At 44.4% G+C, this 20,383-nt stretch overlaps 1 long non-coding RNA gene across 2 annotated transcripts in view; it reads right to left on the minus strand.

Moving 5' to 3' along the window:
- LOC138489761 (uncharacterized) overlaps nt 1–20,383 on the minus strand; it is a 142,488-nt gene that overhangs the window by 110,832 nt on the left and 11,273 nt on the right. The gene's annotated exons all lie outside the window — the stretch shown is intronic.

Here is a 20,383-nt window from a genome sequence, read left to right on the forward strand (position 1 = left end):
AGGTTCCATGCACTTTTGAGCACCCTGTGTAATTTGTTTTCATGTTGCATTTTCGGTTTTAACATTGTATCTTTCGACGTGCGTGTACCTCTAATATGTACCACTTCTGCACAAATAGTAAGACCAAAAAGTAACATATCCCATCCATAATTGACTACACTTGATACATATAAATGTGTTACCTCGTGCCCAGTTCATTGCCACCCCCAGTCATTAATACGGTGCATGCAACATGAAGCCCTCGTAATCATAGGGACCCTTCCTGACCACCCCAACATAGGTTGACCAAGAACAAAATCTTCCAAATTAGGCACCTTACACACACCATCCTTACTCCGAAGTTCATGATGAGACAAAAGGCCAGAAATGCTTGCAACCACCCATCTTATTTTGGACAAATCACTGGCACACCAATGATTGACAAATACACTGAAAGGTATCATCTCAGCCAGTCGTACAGACCGAATACAGTGCAAATCTTTCCATATGTAGGAGAGCCGTGGTCATGGACAGGGAAACCTTTATGGACAGTCTCAACTGAGCACCAAGAAGCCATGGTACTGACGTCATTAGTGACACGACAACATAGCTGCATTAGCCATGAAGCACATGTGCAGTCCACAATGCACCACACAAACACACACTTGTATACATGAAGAACATGAGTGTACAGTTCTATAGCTTGAGGACAGGTACACATACAAACCATCAATGATTTTATTATTTTGTCATTAGCCAAATGCAGTAATGCAGAACCGCAAGGCACAAGAGATCCTGAGCAAGCTTTCTGAAGCTTGAAGCAAATGTTCATGTGGACATACAGGAGTATATATGGAACCTGATCGAACCACATATAGCTAACCCATAGGGAACATAGTACAACACAGACAATGTAGAAACCACATTATAAGGTTTAGGAAAATTACAGCAGGCCTCAAGACACAAAGCATGAGATGCGCTGAGCTGAGAGCAAGACACGTGAGACAGGCCCACAGCCAAGGTCAGAGATATGAAGACACATTCCAATACCCAGACAACAAAGGGACCAGCTGCAGAGAAACTGAATAAATCCTCATAAATGGGAGCTGCAGAGCTCAAATTTGTGGTCTCTAAACACGTGATGCAGCCAGACAAGACAATGGACAGTCTTCCGTACTGGGAAAGGGGAGTCGGTCCCAGCAGACAAGACGCAGACTGCAACAAGTGTTGCCATGGATGGAGAATATTCTCATAAGGCAAGGGTGGTGTACACAAGTTACAATACAGACACATAATCGTTCACATCACTTTGAAAACATGCACAGCGAGCTGAGTACTCATTCGAATCCCAGCCCTGGGGGCAGCAGCTCTGACCAATCACAGTTTAGTATTCCAGGGTGGATGGCAAGGGGCAAGAATCAATGGTGAGACCACTACTCTGCAACAATGTAATAGATAGTCTTGTGGGGATGGGACAAGGATGGGACAGCAAAAGAAAATAACACAGTTTCACACCTAGAAGATGGTTCTTCGCTGTAGTTAATTTCAGGATAGCAGTGAGGTGCAGAGGAGTGTAAAGCAACCCTAACAATAGGTTGCAGTAGTCAGAAAACAGAGAGAAACGGTTTCCACAGGCTGTGGAACACTTGTGTCCCCTGCACACTCTAAATATTGTCAAAGCGGCAAAAAAATATTGTGTGCTCTTATCTAAATTTCGAGAGATCAGTTTCAAAGTAGATTACATTTGTAAAATATCATGTTATATACATTAAAAAAAAATCAAAAATCCAGACGTGCAACAAAAAATTCAACAAAATGTTCAAGAAAAAATTCACATTACAGACATATTTTCCACAATATTTAGTTTATAGTGTCCGTTGCATATATGTCTATACAGTTGATATCACACATATTTAGCCAAGGGCTGAACACATTTCAGGAGTATAGTTCCCTTCTTCAGGAGCAGTAACTTCAGTAATGTTCATAATTAGTATGATTTCTTCGAATTCGTTCGACACAATGTGTGTGATAAGAAGTCAGAGAAAATTGGTATTAACTGAGGACCTTGCATTATATAAGTCTAAAGTCCATACTTCACATGTATTACATTATAATGCCCTACCTCTCATGGGTGCCCCTGGGAGACCCTGATCTGGGTACTGCAGGGTGGGCGTTTAGCTAATTCAAATTGGTGCAGTCCTCGTGGTGATGTCGCTTGAGGGATGAAAATAAGGTAAGTGCTGATTTAAAAGAAATGTAGAGGGTGAGGTGGGTATTGCTATTCGCGTAGCTCTAACAACCTATCTGCTGATGAGCTGTGTCGGTTTCAGGATCTTCTGTGTTCTATACTTGGATAGTGGCCTATAGGACACACAATGTCTTATTCTGGGTTGTGGCCAGGAGTGTTCTGTCCTCAGCATCTACCTAATAACAAAATTCTAAAAGTGCCAATATGTGACATTCTGGGTTACTTGTGTATTCAAGATATTCTAATTAGCCTGAGGCTAGTGTATCTGAAGTTTACCTTAGAAGGGAGGCTGTCTCTGTAGTGTGAAAGGAGATTGTTCTCCGAACATGTGGATCTATGCTCTCAGTGTCAATTTGGAGAGTAGCTCTCTCTACTGTTGGGTGGTTGTCTACATGATAGAAATGAATGAGAAGTGCAGCATTCTTTTGTTATTGTTCTCCCAAGTGACTTACCTTCAGAGTTACGGACTTCCTCCATGTGCGTGTGAACAGAAAGTAGTGAAATGATTGCGGCCATGACATGCCAATGGTGCTTCTTGCTGTGGAGACCGGATTGGTGACGCATCCGCATGTCTGCGCAGTGATGTCATATATAAACAAATTACGTTATCGCGCGGCGGTCGTGCATGTGCCTTAAAGCAGCGGCAACTGATAATTCCAAAAGCCTTCAAAGTGATTGATGTATTTTAAGTTACCCGGGAGCACCCATGCTCACAATCGATTACATGGGCATTTGTTCAGCCAAGGAAGGGACAGGCCAGCAACCTGACATGCGAGGACCAGTAGGTGGTAGAGACTCTCAATGGCAAATCACCCATGGTGATAGGTTTTTGGGGAAGGGCCCGAGTGATAACGCAATAATGCTAGAAAACCGGCCTGCGTGCCGTGGAACCTCGAGCTGTACCTGACTCCTACTGTGTTCGTGTACTGATCGCCGTTGGTTTTATTTGCAATAAACTGTAGTTTGTACTTGTTTGTACTTGCCACCTGACTGACTCCTCCATTTATTCCGGGGATGGTGTTAGGCCCTCCTTGTCCGTGGACCCAGCATCGCTCTGGCATACCTGGGAGTCCTACCTAACAGTTGACCAAGAACAAAGCCTCCCAAATTAGGCACCTCGCACACACCATCCTTAATGATTTCAATGTCATCTTCCCACCCAGAAGACCACTCAAAAGCCACACCCTTTTTCATTTGTTTTCGCAGTGGTTCTGTGATTCTCACAAAAACATTTCATAAACTTGTTATAGTATTCTCCTAATCCTAAAGAGGATCTCAATTCTTCCTTATTCCTCCGTTCAGACAATTCGTTAATAGCTTTGATCATATCATCCTAAGGCTTATGACCTTACCCACTAACTATATGGCCAAGATACTCCAATTTTTCCTGTACTTGCTAGCTTCTATTTTCAACCCCGTTCTTGTAATCTGTTCATCACCAACTTGAGTCTCTCATCATGTTCCTCCTTATTCTTACCATACACTAAAATGCCATCTTGGTACGCCATAGTTTCCTTTAAACCTTTCAACACTGTTGTCATAATGCTTTGGAACACTGCCCCTGCAGATGCAAGTCCAAACTGCATCCTACAATACCAGAACAATTCTTTTGTTGTGATAAATTCGGTAAAGTCTCAGCAATTCTCAGTCAAGGTGATCTGGTGATATGCAGATGAAAGATCCAAAGTAGTGAACATGTCAGTGCCTTGAATGCTGTTTAGCATTTCCGATCTTATGGCAAGCAGATACTTATCTACTCTAATGTTCTTGTTCAAGTCATGCAAGTGCAAACATAATCAAACTATCCCATTCTTCTGCTTTGCCGCCACAATGGGGCTTATCCATTCCGCCAATTCAATGTTCTCGATTACCCCATATTTTATCCTGAACAATTCTCCCTCAACTTTTTCTCTCAGGGATATTGATATAGGTCTTTGTATATGTGCAACCGGTATCACTGCCGGCTTGAGTACAATTCTATGTGCAAACATCTTAAGTTTGCCCATACCTCCTTCCTGTTCATTTCTGACAGTCACCTGTCAATCTCCCCTGTTTGCATTAACGATCAATGCTGGTTTCGCTAAACACGGATCTAATCTGATCTTTAATGCAGCTTGATCCTTCTAACCCAAAACATTTACTCCCTTTTTGCCACATACATATTTATCCCAGACATTCTGTTCTTGAATTCGACCGAGGAGCTGAACAATCCTTCTGTTTGTATAACAGCCCTTGAATCCTCCTGAATTATTTATATCCGATTTCTTCAATTTTCCTTGCATACCTTTGTGCCTTAATTGTTGCCATTTCTGATGAGTTATGATGGAATATGGCCAGCAACTGTTAACTACAACTTAACCAATCATGGCACTTTTTATCTCTTCGACATTCACCATTACTACTCATCCTTCCTTTGAATTCTCCTCTTCCTGATATCCTGTCTTTATTTTGCCACACTACAAGAAGGGGCCCCGCCTCTTGCCTAGCTTACACATTTGATTCAGTGCAGGGCAATATTGTGAGCTGGCGTAATGTGCTATCCATCTGCATCTATAACATTGGTTATGACCAATTTCTTCTGTCCACCTTGTTGGGAAATATTGTTTCTTCCAAACATCTTTAGATTGTTCAACTTTCGTTGTCTCCTTTTCTTTCACAACACTCTTCTTCTCTTGCTCCTTCCTCACTCCATTCACTTGCTGGGTGCTACTCTCATTCCTATTCACTTCACTTTTTCCTTGAATTGTCTCCTTCGAACAAAATTGCGCATGTTCTATCTTTTTTGCTATCGCAATAGTTTCCTGCGATGAGTGATCTCTGCACATCCATAGGCTCTCCTGAATTGCCAAATTGTTGGGGTGTATCATTATTTGGCCCCTTATTAACTCTTCTGTGATAATGCCATTGCCAAATCTACATTGTAGCTCTAGTTATTTTAAGGAGGACACATATTCCTCAATTTGTTCTCCTTCCATCTGTGTACAAGAATACAAATTGAATCGGTTAATAGCCACATTTGTGTCAGGGATGTAATGTTTGTCCAATTGCCTGATAGTCCTTTCGTGCTCATCCATGTCTCCAACCTCAATTTCACTCAATTTCGGTAGCTCCCTATATTTGCTTTGACCTTCAGCTGCCAAAGCCTGCAACAGTAATGAACTGCTCTTCGGTGCATTCAAGCCTCATGATCTATTGCTCTTATGTAGTGCTTCCAATTGTCCTTCCATTCAAGCCACGGGATAGGCAGGTCTGCAAAGCTGGGCAGAAAATTACTTGGGTGGATGTATGGCAATGGATTGTATTTCTGTTAGATCAAGGGGATTTACTGGATTAACTGGATTTCCTCAAACTTGACTACTACTCCCTATTGCTTCTTCCAGTCTACTGTTATGCAGCAACTGTTCTGTTCTGTTTTTGTTTTTCCTTTTCTTTTGTCAACAACCAAGCAACTGCTGCCTGGCATCCCCACACACGTTAATTCTCTGTGTTTATTACATGTTGTTACGGCAACCCAAAATTGCCACCATACGTTATTTCAAGTTGGCAGGTCCTTTTCTCTCATTTTAACTGTGGCACAAACGTGCCTACCTCCTTTCAACTCACTGCTGTGTCAGGGCCTGCTCCTCTTTTCATCCCACTCACTGGATTATCATAGCATGGAGCCAATGGTCGAAGTGTACGAAAAGAAGTAGTGGAATTATGTTCCCTGCTGGCCTGCACCCACTCTCCTCAAACCCCATCACCATGCTCCCTCCCAAACACAATACAAACGCCCTAACACAGCCACTTGCTTTTTAAGGGAACGTTCAGTGTAGTGCACTGAAAGTGCAAGTTTCAACTTCTTCCTACACTTTTATTTTAAAATGAAACCATTCCGGAATGGTTTCTTTTTAAAATAAAAGTATAGTAACAGTCAAACTAAATTTAAAAAAGTAGAGGAGCACCGCTCCCAACTGCTCCCGCTCACTTCGACCACTGCATGGAGCAGTCCACTGGTGGCAGTTCTCTGGCCTCATCTCCTGCCCACGTTTTGTCTCAGGAATACCCTGACGCTCCACTGCACGCTCTTGGGTTCCTCGCCGCAGGCGCTCATAATGAAAATATGTGGTATCCGAAACAAATGGACTCCGACCACAGTAAGTGTTCACTCTGTTTATTGAACGTACAGTGTAATGCATGTAGCTATACACTGCCAGTCCCCAGCCGTATGTGCATCAATGTGGAATGCGACACCTTCCACCTCAAGGCTTCCTGGGCCGAGCAGCTGTTCACTTCTTCTTCCAGTCTTTCCAGGCTTGCACTGCCTTTCTCTAGACAGCAGACATCCCAGTGCTCCTCTCTGCAGCACTCTGCCCTGGAATGCAGGGCGCCTCAGCACATACGTTCAGTTTCACTGTCAAGGTGGCATGATGCATTTTAATAACAACTTGTTGATGTGCAGTCAAATACAGATGCTTCTAGATAGCTAATTAAATGTACAAAACGTCCCTCTCAAATTGGGTTTTTTCCTGCTGCTGTGTTTTCAACAGGGAGGATGTGTAATCAGCAGGGTGGCCCCCATGCTTCTGACTGATAATAACAGCCACTGTTTTGTCCGTAGTGAACGATCACATATAGAAAGAGTGATGGTGTTCAGAGTGGAAACAATAGAGCTAACCATAAAAGCTGACTTTAATTTTGACACAGTCTTTTGCCCTCAGTAAGTCATATACAGGATTTGGGAGCTCTCGAACTAGGGGATGGATGCGCAAGATCAACCCAATACTGCCAACACATTGTGCAAACCTGTGAAATTGGGACGATAAGGGCAGATCTACAATCTCTCTCTCAGCCTCACCTCTCGTATTCTCTTCATTTCCAGTGAAATCACCGACCCCAGTAACAACACCTTGTTCTTTCTGCCTGCATTTCAGCTTTATTGATCTTGAGAACTCCCCTGCAGAGTACCTGGAAAACCTGAACAGCATTCTGTCCATACTCATTCTCATCTGTACCGGCAATAAGAATGCTATCACCATATTAGGCCACATTGCAGGGGAACATAATGCCTTTCAGAATGATCTTAATCTGCTTATTTAAAGTGTAAGGGGAATCAAAGATCCCAAGGGAAATTCAAACTCCAAAAACTGTTAGACACATCAATGCAAGTATAAATAGTAGCAACATGTGTGACCTTGGCCACGACCTCCAGAAAAGAAGCAACAACCCAAGCCATTTTTTTGTTATTTATTTTATTGGGCATTTGTAAGCCGCTTATACATCAAGAAATGGTGTTTCAAAGTGCCCACAGGGCAAAGGGACAGGAAGGGAACAAGGGAACAGCAAGAAAATTGAACATGATAACAGTGATGAGCAAAAAATAAAAACGGTCCTACTATGCCTTGTGAACATTTGGATTGTGCAAGTACAGAGAGAGAGAAGGGACAGGGTAAGGGAGTAAGGGCTAGAGGTTCCAAAGAGGATTGAAATGCCAGACAGCCAATTGCAATGGCAACGGATAAGTGCCAGAGAGCCAGTTGCAAAGGCAACAGGTAAGTGACCGCTAGATGGTAGAGGGTTCACCAACCAATAAATAAGTGCAGGCCTGTGGGACAACATAGGCCAAGAGGTGCCGGAAGGCAAGTGCAGGGGGAGGGCGGATGCTGCGGGAGATTGGACAGAAGGCCAGGACCCAGAAGGAACACATAAGGGCCCAGTCCACTAATCACAGTGACTGTGGGGTTTAGCATGGCAGGGAGAGAGGGAGAGAGGGAGGGAGTAGGAGAAAAGGAAAGTCTTGAGGAGCTTGCAGAACTTGAGGAGATCCAGCACAAGACGAAGAGAAAGGAGGAGGATGTTCCAGCCGAGGAAATGGAACGGCCGTCCGCTCTCTGCTTAGAGAACCACTTGACAAGCAGAGAGTTGGAGGCGGAGGATCAGAGGGATCTGGAAGGAGAGTATTTGGTGAGAGCCGGTTGCAGATAGTGTGTTCCCTGGCCCCAGACAGCCTTATGGATGTTGCAGAGGGATTTAAATGTGATCCTTGCAGCAACCGGGAGCTAGTGGAGGGATTTTAGGGCTGGAGAGATACGGCCCCTGGGCTTAAAGCCAAGGATTAATCTCACAGCCTTATTCTGGATTAGCTGGAGGGGCAGAGAGAAGAAGAAGGTCGGTTAAGGAAGAGGCTGTTACAATAGTCCAGCCTGGAGAAAACCAGAGCTCCAGAGACATTGAGCTTCTGGGGAAAAGTGAGGAAAGGGAGTATGCCTCTGAGGAGGAAGAGTTGGGTCACAGGTGTTCAATTTCCATGCCGCTGGATGCTCAGAATACAGATTGATGGTTGTGCAGGCAACCAACAAGCCCAGTATGTTGGGTCAGTTGAGTGAAGATTTCAATTTCCATGCCGCTGGATGCTCAGAATACAGATTGATGGTTGTGCAGGCAACCAACAAGCCCAGTATGTTGGGTCAGTTGAGTGAAGACCAACTTGTCCAGAAATTTCCCAAGGAAGGGTATGGGAGGGATGGGGTGGAAATTAGCTTGACATGAAAGGTCGGTGAAATGCTTTTTCAGGAGGCGGTGCACAAGGGAGCGATTGAGGGAAGAGGGGAAGTCCCAGTGGCAAGAGATTGAATACAGAAGTCCACGAGTGCAGGGACAAGTGAGGCATTATTGCCCTTAATAGATCTGTAAGAAGAGGGGGAGACCTATTTGGAAGAAACCTTCATATGTCGAAATCGAAATAATATTATACCTCCTATCGCATTGTTTGGATGTATGTTGGCCTACGCCAAGTTGTCTAAAAACATTGTGTAAATAGATTCCGCAGCAAGGTCTTGACCTTAATGTACTGTGTAAATCGCCATCTTGGATTTAGCCGCCATTTTAGGTTCTCTTGTAGTATGGAAGTCACCCTGAACAACAAAATGGAGGCCGAATGACATTTTGAGTGGGATTCTGGCCGTTGTGACCTCCGCACACATGAATAAATAATATGCCTGCAAGCCACTTGTTGGGGTCGCACACTGAGACCTTGACCTATCCCTGACCTATGTGTAAATGAACAACTGTATCAGCGAAACTGATCGAAATGCATACATTATGGGATTGACCTGGCAACGAACTCTAGGCCTGGTTCTAAGAATGGTTAACCCGCGAGGGAGTTGGCCAGAGCTGGATAAAAAGTATAAAAACCTGAGTATCCCAATGTACGCTCTCTCACACTTTTTCACACTGGGAAGGACAACAGTTATATCGAGTGGGGAGGAGTTTGCCAAAAAGCCTAATTAGCTAATTGCGCTTTCCAAATAGTCTCTTGTGCACATGTGCTGTGCTAAAAAACACATGCTCTACCGCATTGGTTGTTGCATGTGTTAGCTGTCATCCAAATGAAAAATGAACATTAATTTTAATAGGTTTTCTCTGGATGAACAGGTGCAGGTTGAAACACATCTATCGCGCGCGGTCCGTTATGCGAACAGAGACGAACGCTCCAAGGTTCCGGGCCGTCTCACCCACCGTGCTAAGTTACCAGACCACACGGAGCGGGGAGTGTTTTTGAAGAGATACAGACGTGATTCCCAGCAGGCACATACCCAGATGCCCTGCGAAGCCCTGATGAATGTGGCCCACTAATTTGTTCCACAGAAACCGGTCGGCTAGAGAACGACCATACCTAGTGCACAACATGAACTACACAGGTTATGCTCGTTCGGATTAAGGACCCCCTGCCTAAGTATTCAGGGGTCTTTCCTGTAACTATCTTCAGAGAGAACATCGCTGAAGAAAAATTCTTCATTGTTTTTACAATTTCAACCTGCACCTGTTCATCCAGAGAAAACCTATTAAAATTAATGTTCATTTTTCATTTGGATGACAGCTAACACATGCAACAACCAATGCGGTAGAGCATGTGTTTTTTAGCACAACACATGTGCACAAGAGACTATTTGGAAAGCGCAATTAGCTAATTAGGCTTTTTGGCAAACTCCTCCCCACTCGATATAACTGTGTCCTTCCGAGTGTGAAAACGGTTTTGGGCAATACACAGTTGAGATACCCATAAGTAGTCCCCTTTGACTTTGTTGAGTCGCTCTCTCACACTAACACGGCGAACTACCGTTGATAGTTCGTTCTGTTACTCTGAGGGACGAATAGCTATCCGTTTGTCAATTGACTTTTGGTAATTGTTGTATCTTTTGAATAAAGCGCTTTGTATGTTCTTTGTAACCTGTGTTGGTGTGTTTCCTTTGGGCTTCCCGGCCTCATATCAATTTTTCTGTTTCCACAGTTGGCGCCCGAATAGGGACCCTCAAGATTGATGCCGGATCATTGAAGGTTGACGCAGACTATCGAACCGGGATCGGACGGTGTGATTCTGCGGGCCCGACCGATCGTGACGCGATACCTCGGCAGCGCTGCATGATCCGATCCTTGGACGATAGTCGTGTGGTCTGACACGGCATCTTGACGAGGGTCCAATTTTGAGGCGGGCAGATTTGCCGAAACCACCAAACACAAGGTAAAATTTGTTAGGTAAGTTCTTTGGTAAACCGTACGGTCCTCCTTAGGTTTGGTCAGGTGCAGTCGTGACCCGGCTCTTAATTTAACCCTGACAATTTGAATTTGGCGTATTGTATCTGCAGACACAATTATTGAACCAGGTAACACCAATTTTTTGTGAAATGCCTGGGAAATTGTCTAGCTGCTTTAGGGCTCTGTTCCGCAGCGATCGACAATCCTTGAAATTTAGCCGCCCGGCACCACAGGAGGGGTCGCCGGCGTGTACTATGTACTGTAAGTATGGCATTGGAAGTATAGTATTTAATGATATTTGGCACAGACAGACCAGACATGCCTCCGAATTTCAGTGGCCAATCAACGGTAGTTTTGAGATCCCCCGTATTGAATACTTAAAATCGATCTTGTTAAAGAAAAAGGCTACACCAGCAGCCTTTGACGTGTTACAGAATTGGAAGAAAGAAGCATTACAGCAGCTTAAAAGTACGGATAAACATGCACGTCGTCATAAAACAAACGCTGAAAAAGCATTATTATATGATAAAGAAAAGCGGTCAGAATCAGTTAAAAATATGGATAGAGCCTTTTCACTCGGGATCCAGAAAATTTACTCCTCTAAAGATTTCCATGTTTCTGATGAATTTATTGAGAAGTTATTAAATGAACGCAGGCCCGATGCCTCAGCGCCACCTCCGTATGCTCCTATTTTGGGCGCTCTGCCCATTCCTGCTGTTGCTCCTGTTGTTACTCCTATTCCCCCTATACAACCTATTATTCCTAGTCCTTTTGTTGTTGTTCCTCCGCCTATCGCACCGCCCCTTCCCTCTGCACCGATAGTTGCACCTTTGTTAAATTTACCTATACTTCCGCTCCCGAGTGGCCCCGTATTGACTGAAGTCGATCCAGGTGCAGGATCAAAGATTGTGACTCGTAGTACTGTTTCTGCAGATAAGAAACAGGAATTGTTTGCATGGGCTAAGCATTGCATGGAGAAAGGTGATCAAGTTAATGTTTTTTCCACATTATCTAATTTGAATAGTTTTCCCGAGAAAAATGTTTTTATCGAAGGACTGGGGACTCATTTGTGTGTAATGTGGGGTAGATTACAAAATTCGGATCTTCCACAAGGGGTGAGAGATCTGAATGCTTTGGCACTTTCAAGGGACACAGAGCAGAAAGTATATGGACATGTTGAAAAATTGTTTGAGTTTAGGAAAGACTTCGAAAGGTCGCGAGATGAGGACGACGAAGATGATAGAATATATGTACAGACACGGTTCCTCCCGTGCCGTAGAGCGACACCTGAGGAAGTACGAATTTGTACTAAAGACGCGGTTCGATGGATCTCGGATTCATCGATACCGCCAGACGAAGTGTATGACACGTATAGTCAGTATACAGTAGAAATGCAAAGAAAGGTAATTCAGGTGATGGTACAGCACCTGCAAGAGGAATGTGTAAGGAAGAGGGTTAGTTTCCCCATAGAATTATTGGGGATTTGTAAAAGGGCTTTTTCGCCCGACACTTCTACAGCTGCCTTAGCGCTCGACCTGGCTCTATTGCTTAGTAAGCGGCCGGAGGTACCTATATCTCAGTTGCCTATGAGAGAGGTACCTCCGACCTTTGTCCCAAAAGTTGAGATCCCCGCCAACCCTGGGACTGGTTCCCCCGCTGTGGATATCCCTGCACATTATGTATCGCAATTTGTTCACGTCCCGTTTTCACGACAGGAAGTGAACACAATTAGACAATCAGCCCCCGATATCAGGAAAAACCCGACGGGGTTTTACAAAGAAATAGAGTCCGTTTTACAGTCCTCTGTTTTCACCTTGAGTGACATTGACTTGTTATTCCCTGTACTCCTACCCGTAGATGTATGGAAACAGGTTCGGACAATAGACGATGTGCCGGGGTTGGGAGATACGTGGGCAAATATGATTAGAATTGATGGAGAAAGACCAGCTGGTGAGAAACCACCACAGGTAATACTTACTTTACCTGATAGGATTGTCGCTAAACTAAAAACTATAATTCCAGAGAAAAGGATTATTTGAGACAAGTTTATGGCCTGTGTCCAAGGGAAAACTGAGGGCGCCACCGAATTTTTTAATAGATTCGAGCAGGTATTTTCTGACTTCAGTGGACAGGATTTAGGTACAGAGTCGGGGAAAAGGTTGTTCGTGGACAAATTTGTACGTGGATTGTTACCTGACATCCAGTCACAGATTATGTCCTCTGAGAGCGCTTGGCAGGCAAAATCTCAATCTGAGGTTTTGCACATGGCTCAGTATTATGAGAACCGTGTTAATAATGAGAAGGAAAAAATTGAAAAGAGAAAGGGAGATTTGAAAACCAAAGTAGTATTACAACAAATTGTTAGAAACCCCAGAGGAGGTATGACACAGACTAGAGGTCAGTACGTCCCAAAAGGAAATACTCCTTTGAGTCCTGTGAATATTAATCAATGTGCTTATTGTCGCCAGGAAGGTCATTGGAGAGCACAGTGCCCTGTCCTTCGCCAGAGGTCAAACAGTGCGTTTGGGGGTATGGGTAGACGACCTAGGGGCCGCCCTGGAGCAGGGGGCCCTGACAGAGGTCAGCTTTTACAAGATTCTCAGCAACCTTTTTCACGGGAAAATCAGACCTCGAGTATGGACTCGAGAAACATATTTGATCACCCTTCTGCTGCCTACCTTTCTGAAGAGCTTCCTTCTGACGAGGCTCTGTTTCATTAGGATTGCCCGAAGCAGGGTTTGGAACCTTCGCCTATTCCCATTAATCAGAAAGGCCCCTACGTTGAATTATTAGTAGGGAATAGGAAACACCGGTTTTTGATTGACACTGGAGCACAGAAGTGCTCCATCGATCATTCTCGGGTTCCAAACATCCCACTGTCAGGGCAAACAAATGTCTCCGTAGGGTTTTCTGGTATACCAACTGTCTGTCCGGTTTCTGCGCCGGTATCCGTTTCTTTGGGTCCCTTTACGGACCATTGTCCTTTGCTTCTCACTTCGAACTGTGGAGAGAATTTGCTGGGGTTGAATTTATTAAAGAAATTGAACGCAGTAATTCATTGTTCTTCGGATGGAGTACGGCTAACGGTTTCACCACAGCAACTTCCTAATTCCCAGTTTTTGATTCGACCTTTAGCCCCCGAGTTTAGCATTGTCACGGAATGTTTGTGGGCGGTGGACGACAATGATGTCGGAGTGTTACAGATTGAGCCCGTTAAAATAGTCCTGAAACATGGGGTGAAACTGCCACGCATTCCGCAGTATAAAATATCAGTAGAAGGCGAACGTGCTTTGAAATGCATTGTCTCCGATTGTGTACATCGTGGGGTGATCGAGGAGATTACAGGTAGTTTGTGTAACAGTCCGATCTTGCCCGTATATAAGAAAGGAGACAATGCAATTCCATACCGGTTTATAATTGATCTTCGTGCCATTAACCGAGTGGTCGCCCCACAATTTCCTATTGTACCTGATGTGACGACGATATTGACAATGATTCCTGCTACGGCTACGCACTTCAGTGTAGTGGATTTAAAAAACGCTTTCTTTAGTATTCCTATACATAAAGAAAGCAGATATCTGTTTGCGTTCACCTTGGGGGGACGCTCATTTACATTTACAAGGGCACCTCAAGGGTATACTGAAAGTCCCAGTATTTATAGTAGAGCTTTGAAAGAGCAGCTCGACACCCTTGAATTGCCACCTACTTGCACGCTGCTTCAATATGTTGACGATTTGCTTTTGGCTGCAGATTCTGAGAATGCCTGTAAAGAAGGCACTATACTGTTGCTTGTTCATCTAGCAAAAAATGGTCACAAAGCTTCGCTTAAAAAATTTCAATATTGTTGTCAGGAGGTTGCCTATTTAGGCTACCTCCTGTCAAAGGAGGGGAGAAGATTGACACCTGAAAGAATAAAACACATTTCTGGCATGTCTGTTCCAAATACACAGAAGGAAGTCAGAGCCCTGAGAGGTATGGCTTCTTACTGTAGATTGTGGATCCCAAATTTCGCACTAGTGATAAAACCGATGTTGGCTTTGACGAAGAAGGGCATTTCTCTGCCACTGCCATGGGAATCGGAACATCAACGATCATTTGAGCTTCTCAAAACCGCGCTATATTCGGCACCGGTTCTGGGTACTCCAAATTATGACAAGGCCTTTGTGTTGTTTGTGCATGAATGTGATGGATGTGCTTTGGCTGTGTTAACACAGGAACACGGAGGGAAGAATAGGCCGTGCGGCTACTACTCCTCCGCCCTTGATCCTGTCGCATGCGCTTTGCCAAGATGTTTGCGCACTGTCGCTGCTGCTGCCGCGTCTGTAAAACAGAGTGAGGGAATGGTCCTAGGCCATGATTTGATTTTGATGGTACCTCACTCTGTTGATATTCTATTAAACAAAACCCAAACGCAACACCTCACTTCAGCGCGGTTAACAAGGTATGAACTAATTCTGTTTGCCCCTCACATACAAATTAAGAGGTGTTGTGTTCTTAATCCGGCTGAACTCTTACCTTTCCCACAAAACACTGTTTGCGGTGACAAAGAATTACATGACTGCCTGTATACCACTGAACAAGAAACGAAGGGCAGGATAGATCTCATAGATACTCCTTTGGATAATGCAGAAGGGGAGCTGTTTTGCGATGGCTCCTGCTTCAAACTTTCGAATGGTACATCTACAGCTGCTTATGCGGTTACTACATTGAGCAAAGTTGTTGAAACTAAGAGAATTTCGCAAAACTCTGCGCAGGCCGCAGAGATTATAGCGTTGACCCGAGCTTGTGAACTTTCCCAAGGGCATAGAGTCAATATATATACTGATAGTCAGTACGCATTTGGGGTGGCTCACAACTTTGGAAAGCTTTGGTCGGAAAGAGGGTTCCTGACCTCACATGGGACCAAGATTCAGCATGGCCCCTTGATAGTGCAATTACTTTCGGCACTCTCACTCCCTAAACAGTTAGCGATCATAAAATGTGCAGCACATCGGAAAGTTATAGATGATGTGGGCAAAGGGAACGCTTTTGCGGATTTGATAGCCAGACAAACGGCCACAGACCTTAGCACGGACATGTATGCCTCAAGGGAAATGAGAGATGCTTGCATAATGGATGAAGGTATTGGGTCTGTGCGAGATATTCAAACTGATGCCACAATAGAAGAATCTAAAAGGTGGGCTGAAGGAATGGGGAAACTGGATGACGAAGGGTGTTGGGTGGATACATCCGAGGGGAAATGGTTGCTTCCTGATTCTTATGTATTGGCAATGGTTACGATGGCACACGGTCCTACGCATGTGTGTGCCCAGCAGATTACGAAAATGTTAGAACAAGTTTGGGTAAATGACAAGATTCTGGACACTGCAAAGAGGCACGTGCAGAACTGTATGATCTGCCTGTAGCACAATGTGGGTAAGGGGACAGTGACTCCAAGGGGAAGTTTCGGGCCCCCTTCTGTCCCCTTTGAGGTTATTCACTTTGATTTTATTGAAATGGAGCGATGTAATAATCTAAAATATGTCCTTGTAATTATTTGTGCCTTCAGTAAATGGGTCGAGGCTTTCCCCGTCAAAGATGCTACCGCCATGACCACTGCAAAGATTATGGTAAAATAATTCTTTCCTCGATTTGGGCTCCCGAGGATAATCTGGTCGGATAATGGTCCTCACTTTATCGCAGCAGTAATTTTGCAAATATGTGCAGCCCTATGTATTGAGAAACGATTTCATTCAGCTAGACATCCTCAAAGCGCTGGGTTGGTGGAAAGACACAATGGTATTCTAAAGAATAAACTTGCAAAAACATGTGCTGATACCAAACTAAAATGGCCAGATGCCTTACCTATTGTGTTATTAGCTATGCGTACCACACCTCAGACTAGAACTGGGCTTTCTCCATTTGAAGTAGTGATGGGGAGACCTGCTAACATTTGGGGTCTCCCGAAACCTAAAGCCCTGAGAGAGGTGGAAAATGTATTGCTTGTAGACTACTGTAACCAGTTAACTAAAAACCTGTATTTCATTTATCACCAGATTTACCCAGCTTTACCTGTACGGTTCACGGGCCCAGGACACGATATACAGCCCGGAAGTTGGGTCTTAGTGAAGGCCTACGAGAGGTCTTCCTGTCTCGTGCCTCGCTGGCGGGGACCCCATCAGGTGTTGTTGGTCACCAGGACAGCAGTGCGGGTGGCTGGAAAGAAGAACTGGATTCACGCGACGGAAGTCAAGAAACTTCCTCACCCGATGCCACACGTTACAGAAGAAGCGGAACCCCTCACTGACGCTACAGTCTCTGATCTTGGAGTAGCAAACAGCGCTGTGAGTGCGTTGGAGAAGTTCTCTGAGCCCGAGGAGCTTGGGGAACAGTCCATTTCGTCTCTGCACTTTTTTGAAAAATCACTTCCGGCAAACACTGTTTCGAGCTCTGCGACTTCCGTTGCCACCGACACGTCGCTTCCCTCAGGAAGTGACAATACTTTGCTTCTGGACCAGACAATTTTGGGTACCACCAGGTACAACCTTCGACCAAGGAAATAGAACTACGGCACGAGCTTCGTGCATCTGGAAAAAGGAAGTGATTGGAAGTTGTCTTGTTATGAGAAAGTTTTGTTGAACAAAAGGGATTCTGCTGGCTAGGGTTGGAAAGGACTAAGAAATCGCGCGACCGTAGCGTCGCCAGCAACGAACATTGGGGCCGTCAATTGAGAAACTACGATGCCTGCCACCTTCACCGCTGCTCCCCGCACTGGACTTGTAAATAAGGGGGTGACCAAATCGAACACTGAACAATGTGCCTGGGCCCCGAAAACGTACTGTTGTGTATTGATAATGATAATTGTTATTTTTGCAACTGCTGCTGTAGGACTTTGGTATTTCGAAGAAATCTATCCTTTGAAACCTTTATTACCGACCGAGATCGTACCAACTGTTTTGACTACCTCTGTACACCTTCACACTCTGTCCCCTAGAGACTCCCAACATAGACAAAAGTATCTCAATAACACTCTGATGATAGTAATGAATGCTACTCATGCCATTTTTAATAAGAGTAATTGTTGGATTTGTACTCATTTACCGCAACATGGGAACAAGGGACTAGGATGGTATATACATCCTCTACCTTTAACGACTGCTTGCTATGCCTCTCTTAGAGCACTATTCTTTGGCCGATGGAATGATAGCATCTCAGGGAACTTTGATGGAACTAATTTAAATGATTTCGAGAAACGTGAATTGACTCCCCTGGGATGCTCGCTTATTGCAAATAGAAGTAAACCTAACGTCGCTTCTATTAGGCCGTCTGACAAACTATCTCTTCCTTTTCAAACTCTGATTTCCTTTAAAATGGCTCTGATAGGCAATAAGGACGCTGTACCTCCTTCTTATTCTATAAATCATAGTCCTGACTCAGTTCTCTTCTGTGTGCAGAGAAATGGCACTAGGCCAATGGGAGATTTTGAAGCTTGTAAAAACGTTGTAAATTTGACTGGGGAAAACAGGCCTCTGTATGTAGGGGGGCCTGTTTATTTTGTTTGTGGTAGTTTAGCATTTCCCTGATTGCCTAAGGATTGGCAGGGAACCTGTTATTTAGGAATATTGTTACCCGTGGTATTTGTAGCAAGTACATTAGAGATTTTTAAGGCTCGCCCGCGGCGAGACGACAACAGAGATACCCCTGGGCAAGTATTGGGGGACATAGCTAAATCAGTTGTGCCCTTTTGGGGACAAATAGCAAACTCAGAGAACATTAGGGGATTAGCAAGAGTACTGGAGAGAACGATCAACCGGACCACGGACATACTCTACAATATGACCTTAGAGCAAAAGGCAATAAGATTGGTAGCAGTTCAAAATCGGATGGCATTAGATGTCATTTTGGCGGAACGAGGTGGAGTATGCAAATTAGTGGGGTCCGCTTGTTGTGTTTTCGTACCAGACTCCTCACCAACAATTTTTAAAGCAATTCAGAACTTGCATACTCTCAGTTCTAAAGTCCATATCCCTGTAGGAGACTGGAACCTTAGTACTTGGTTCTGGGATTCTTTGCGATCTTGGGGTTGGAAGGTGCTTTCCGTTATTCTGGTTATTTTAGGGATTCTGTTATTCCTTTGTTGCTGTTTTCAATGCCTCCCAAGTATGTGTGGAATGATAGGGGGGTGTTGTGCTCAAGCAGTGAGCGCAATAGGGCATAAAATATATACCCCAGATACAGCATCTAAAGAATTCATGTTACAAGAGGTTTTTATGAACGACCTTATGGCTATAGACATTACAGACAATGATGCGGAATCTATGGATGATAATACATGGAGTTATTTTCAAAAGTATTAGGAATGATGTTTAGCACTTGGCATAGGCCAAAAGGAGGGTCTGTCGAAATTGAAATAATATTATACCTCCTATCGCATTGTTTGAATGTATGTTGGCCTACGCCAAGTTGTCTAAAAACATTGTGTAAATAGATTCCGCATAAATCGCCATCTTGGATTTAGTCGCCATTTTAGGTTCTGTTGTAGTATGGAAGTCACCCTGAACAACAAAATGGAGGCCAAATGACATTTTGAGTGGGATTCTGGCCGTTGTGACCTCCGCACACATGAATAAATAATATGCCTGCAGGGCACTTGTTGGGGTCGCGAACTGAGACCTTGTCCTATCCCTGACCTATGTGTAAATGAACAACTGTATCAGCAAAACTGATCGAAATGCATACATTATGGGATTGACCTGGCAACGAACTCTAGGCCTGGTTCTAAGAATGGTTAACCCGCGAGGGGGATGGCCAGAGCTGGATAAAAAGTATAAAAACCTGAGTATCCCAATGTACGCTCTCTCACACTAACACGGCGAACTACCGTTGATAGTTCGTTCTGTTACTCTGAGGGCCGAATAGCTATCCGTTTGTCAATTGACTTTTGGTAATTGTTGTATCTTTTGAATAAAGCGCTTTGTATGTTCTTTGTAACCTGTGTTGGTGTGTTTCCTTTGAGCTTCCCGGCCTCATATCAATTTTTCTGTTTCCACACATAGAGCCGACAACTCTAGTGACCTTATTGGATGTGGTAGGAGAAAAGGAGGAAAAAGTGGATGGGGGACATGGGGCCGAGGATGGCAGGGGGATGGGATCAGGGGAGAGGGAGGAAGAGAGCATACTCAAGATGTCCTGAGTTTTAACAGTGAAGTGGGAGGCCAGTGCAGTGCAGAGTGCATGGGAGGGAAGAGGTAAGGTAGTGACGGCAGATGGGTTGGCTAGTTCCTTGCAGATTTTAAATAGTTCAGCCGTGTTGTTAGAAGCTACAGAGATGCAGGCATGGATGTGAGCCCTCCTCCTGGAGTGAATGGAGAGACAATATTGCCTTTGGATAAGGGGACAGGCTAGTTTGTCAGAGGATGAACTACTTGCATTTCAGGGCTGCTAGATTAGCATTGTACCAAGTGTTACGCTTGGTGGCAGGTTTCAGATGGATCCTCATGACAGGGGCTAGAATACTGATGGTGTTAGTGATAGTCGAGATCTAGATTGTTGAGAGCAGAGTCAATGGTTGAGTCAGAAGTTGGGGGGGTGAAGGTGGAAGCAAATCCATGAACTGACACTCTTTTCACCGGACAGATGTTCGCAAATGAGGCTGGCAGAGCC

This window comes from Ambystoma mexicanum, chromosome 9 (assembly GCF_040938575.1).
Source record: "Ambystoma mexicanum isolate Mex_15411 chromosome 9, UKY_AmexF1_1, whole genome shotgun sequence".
Taxonomy (NCBI): Eukaryota; Metazoa; Chordata; class Amphibia; order Caudata; family Ambystomatidae; genus Ambystoma; species Ambystoma mexicanum.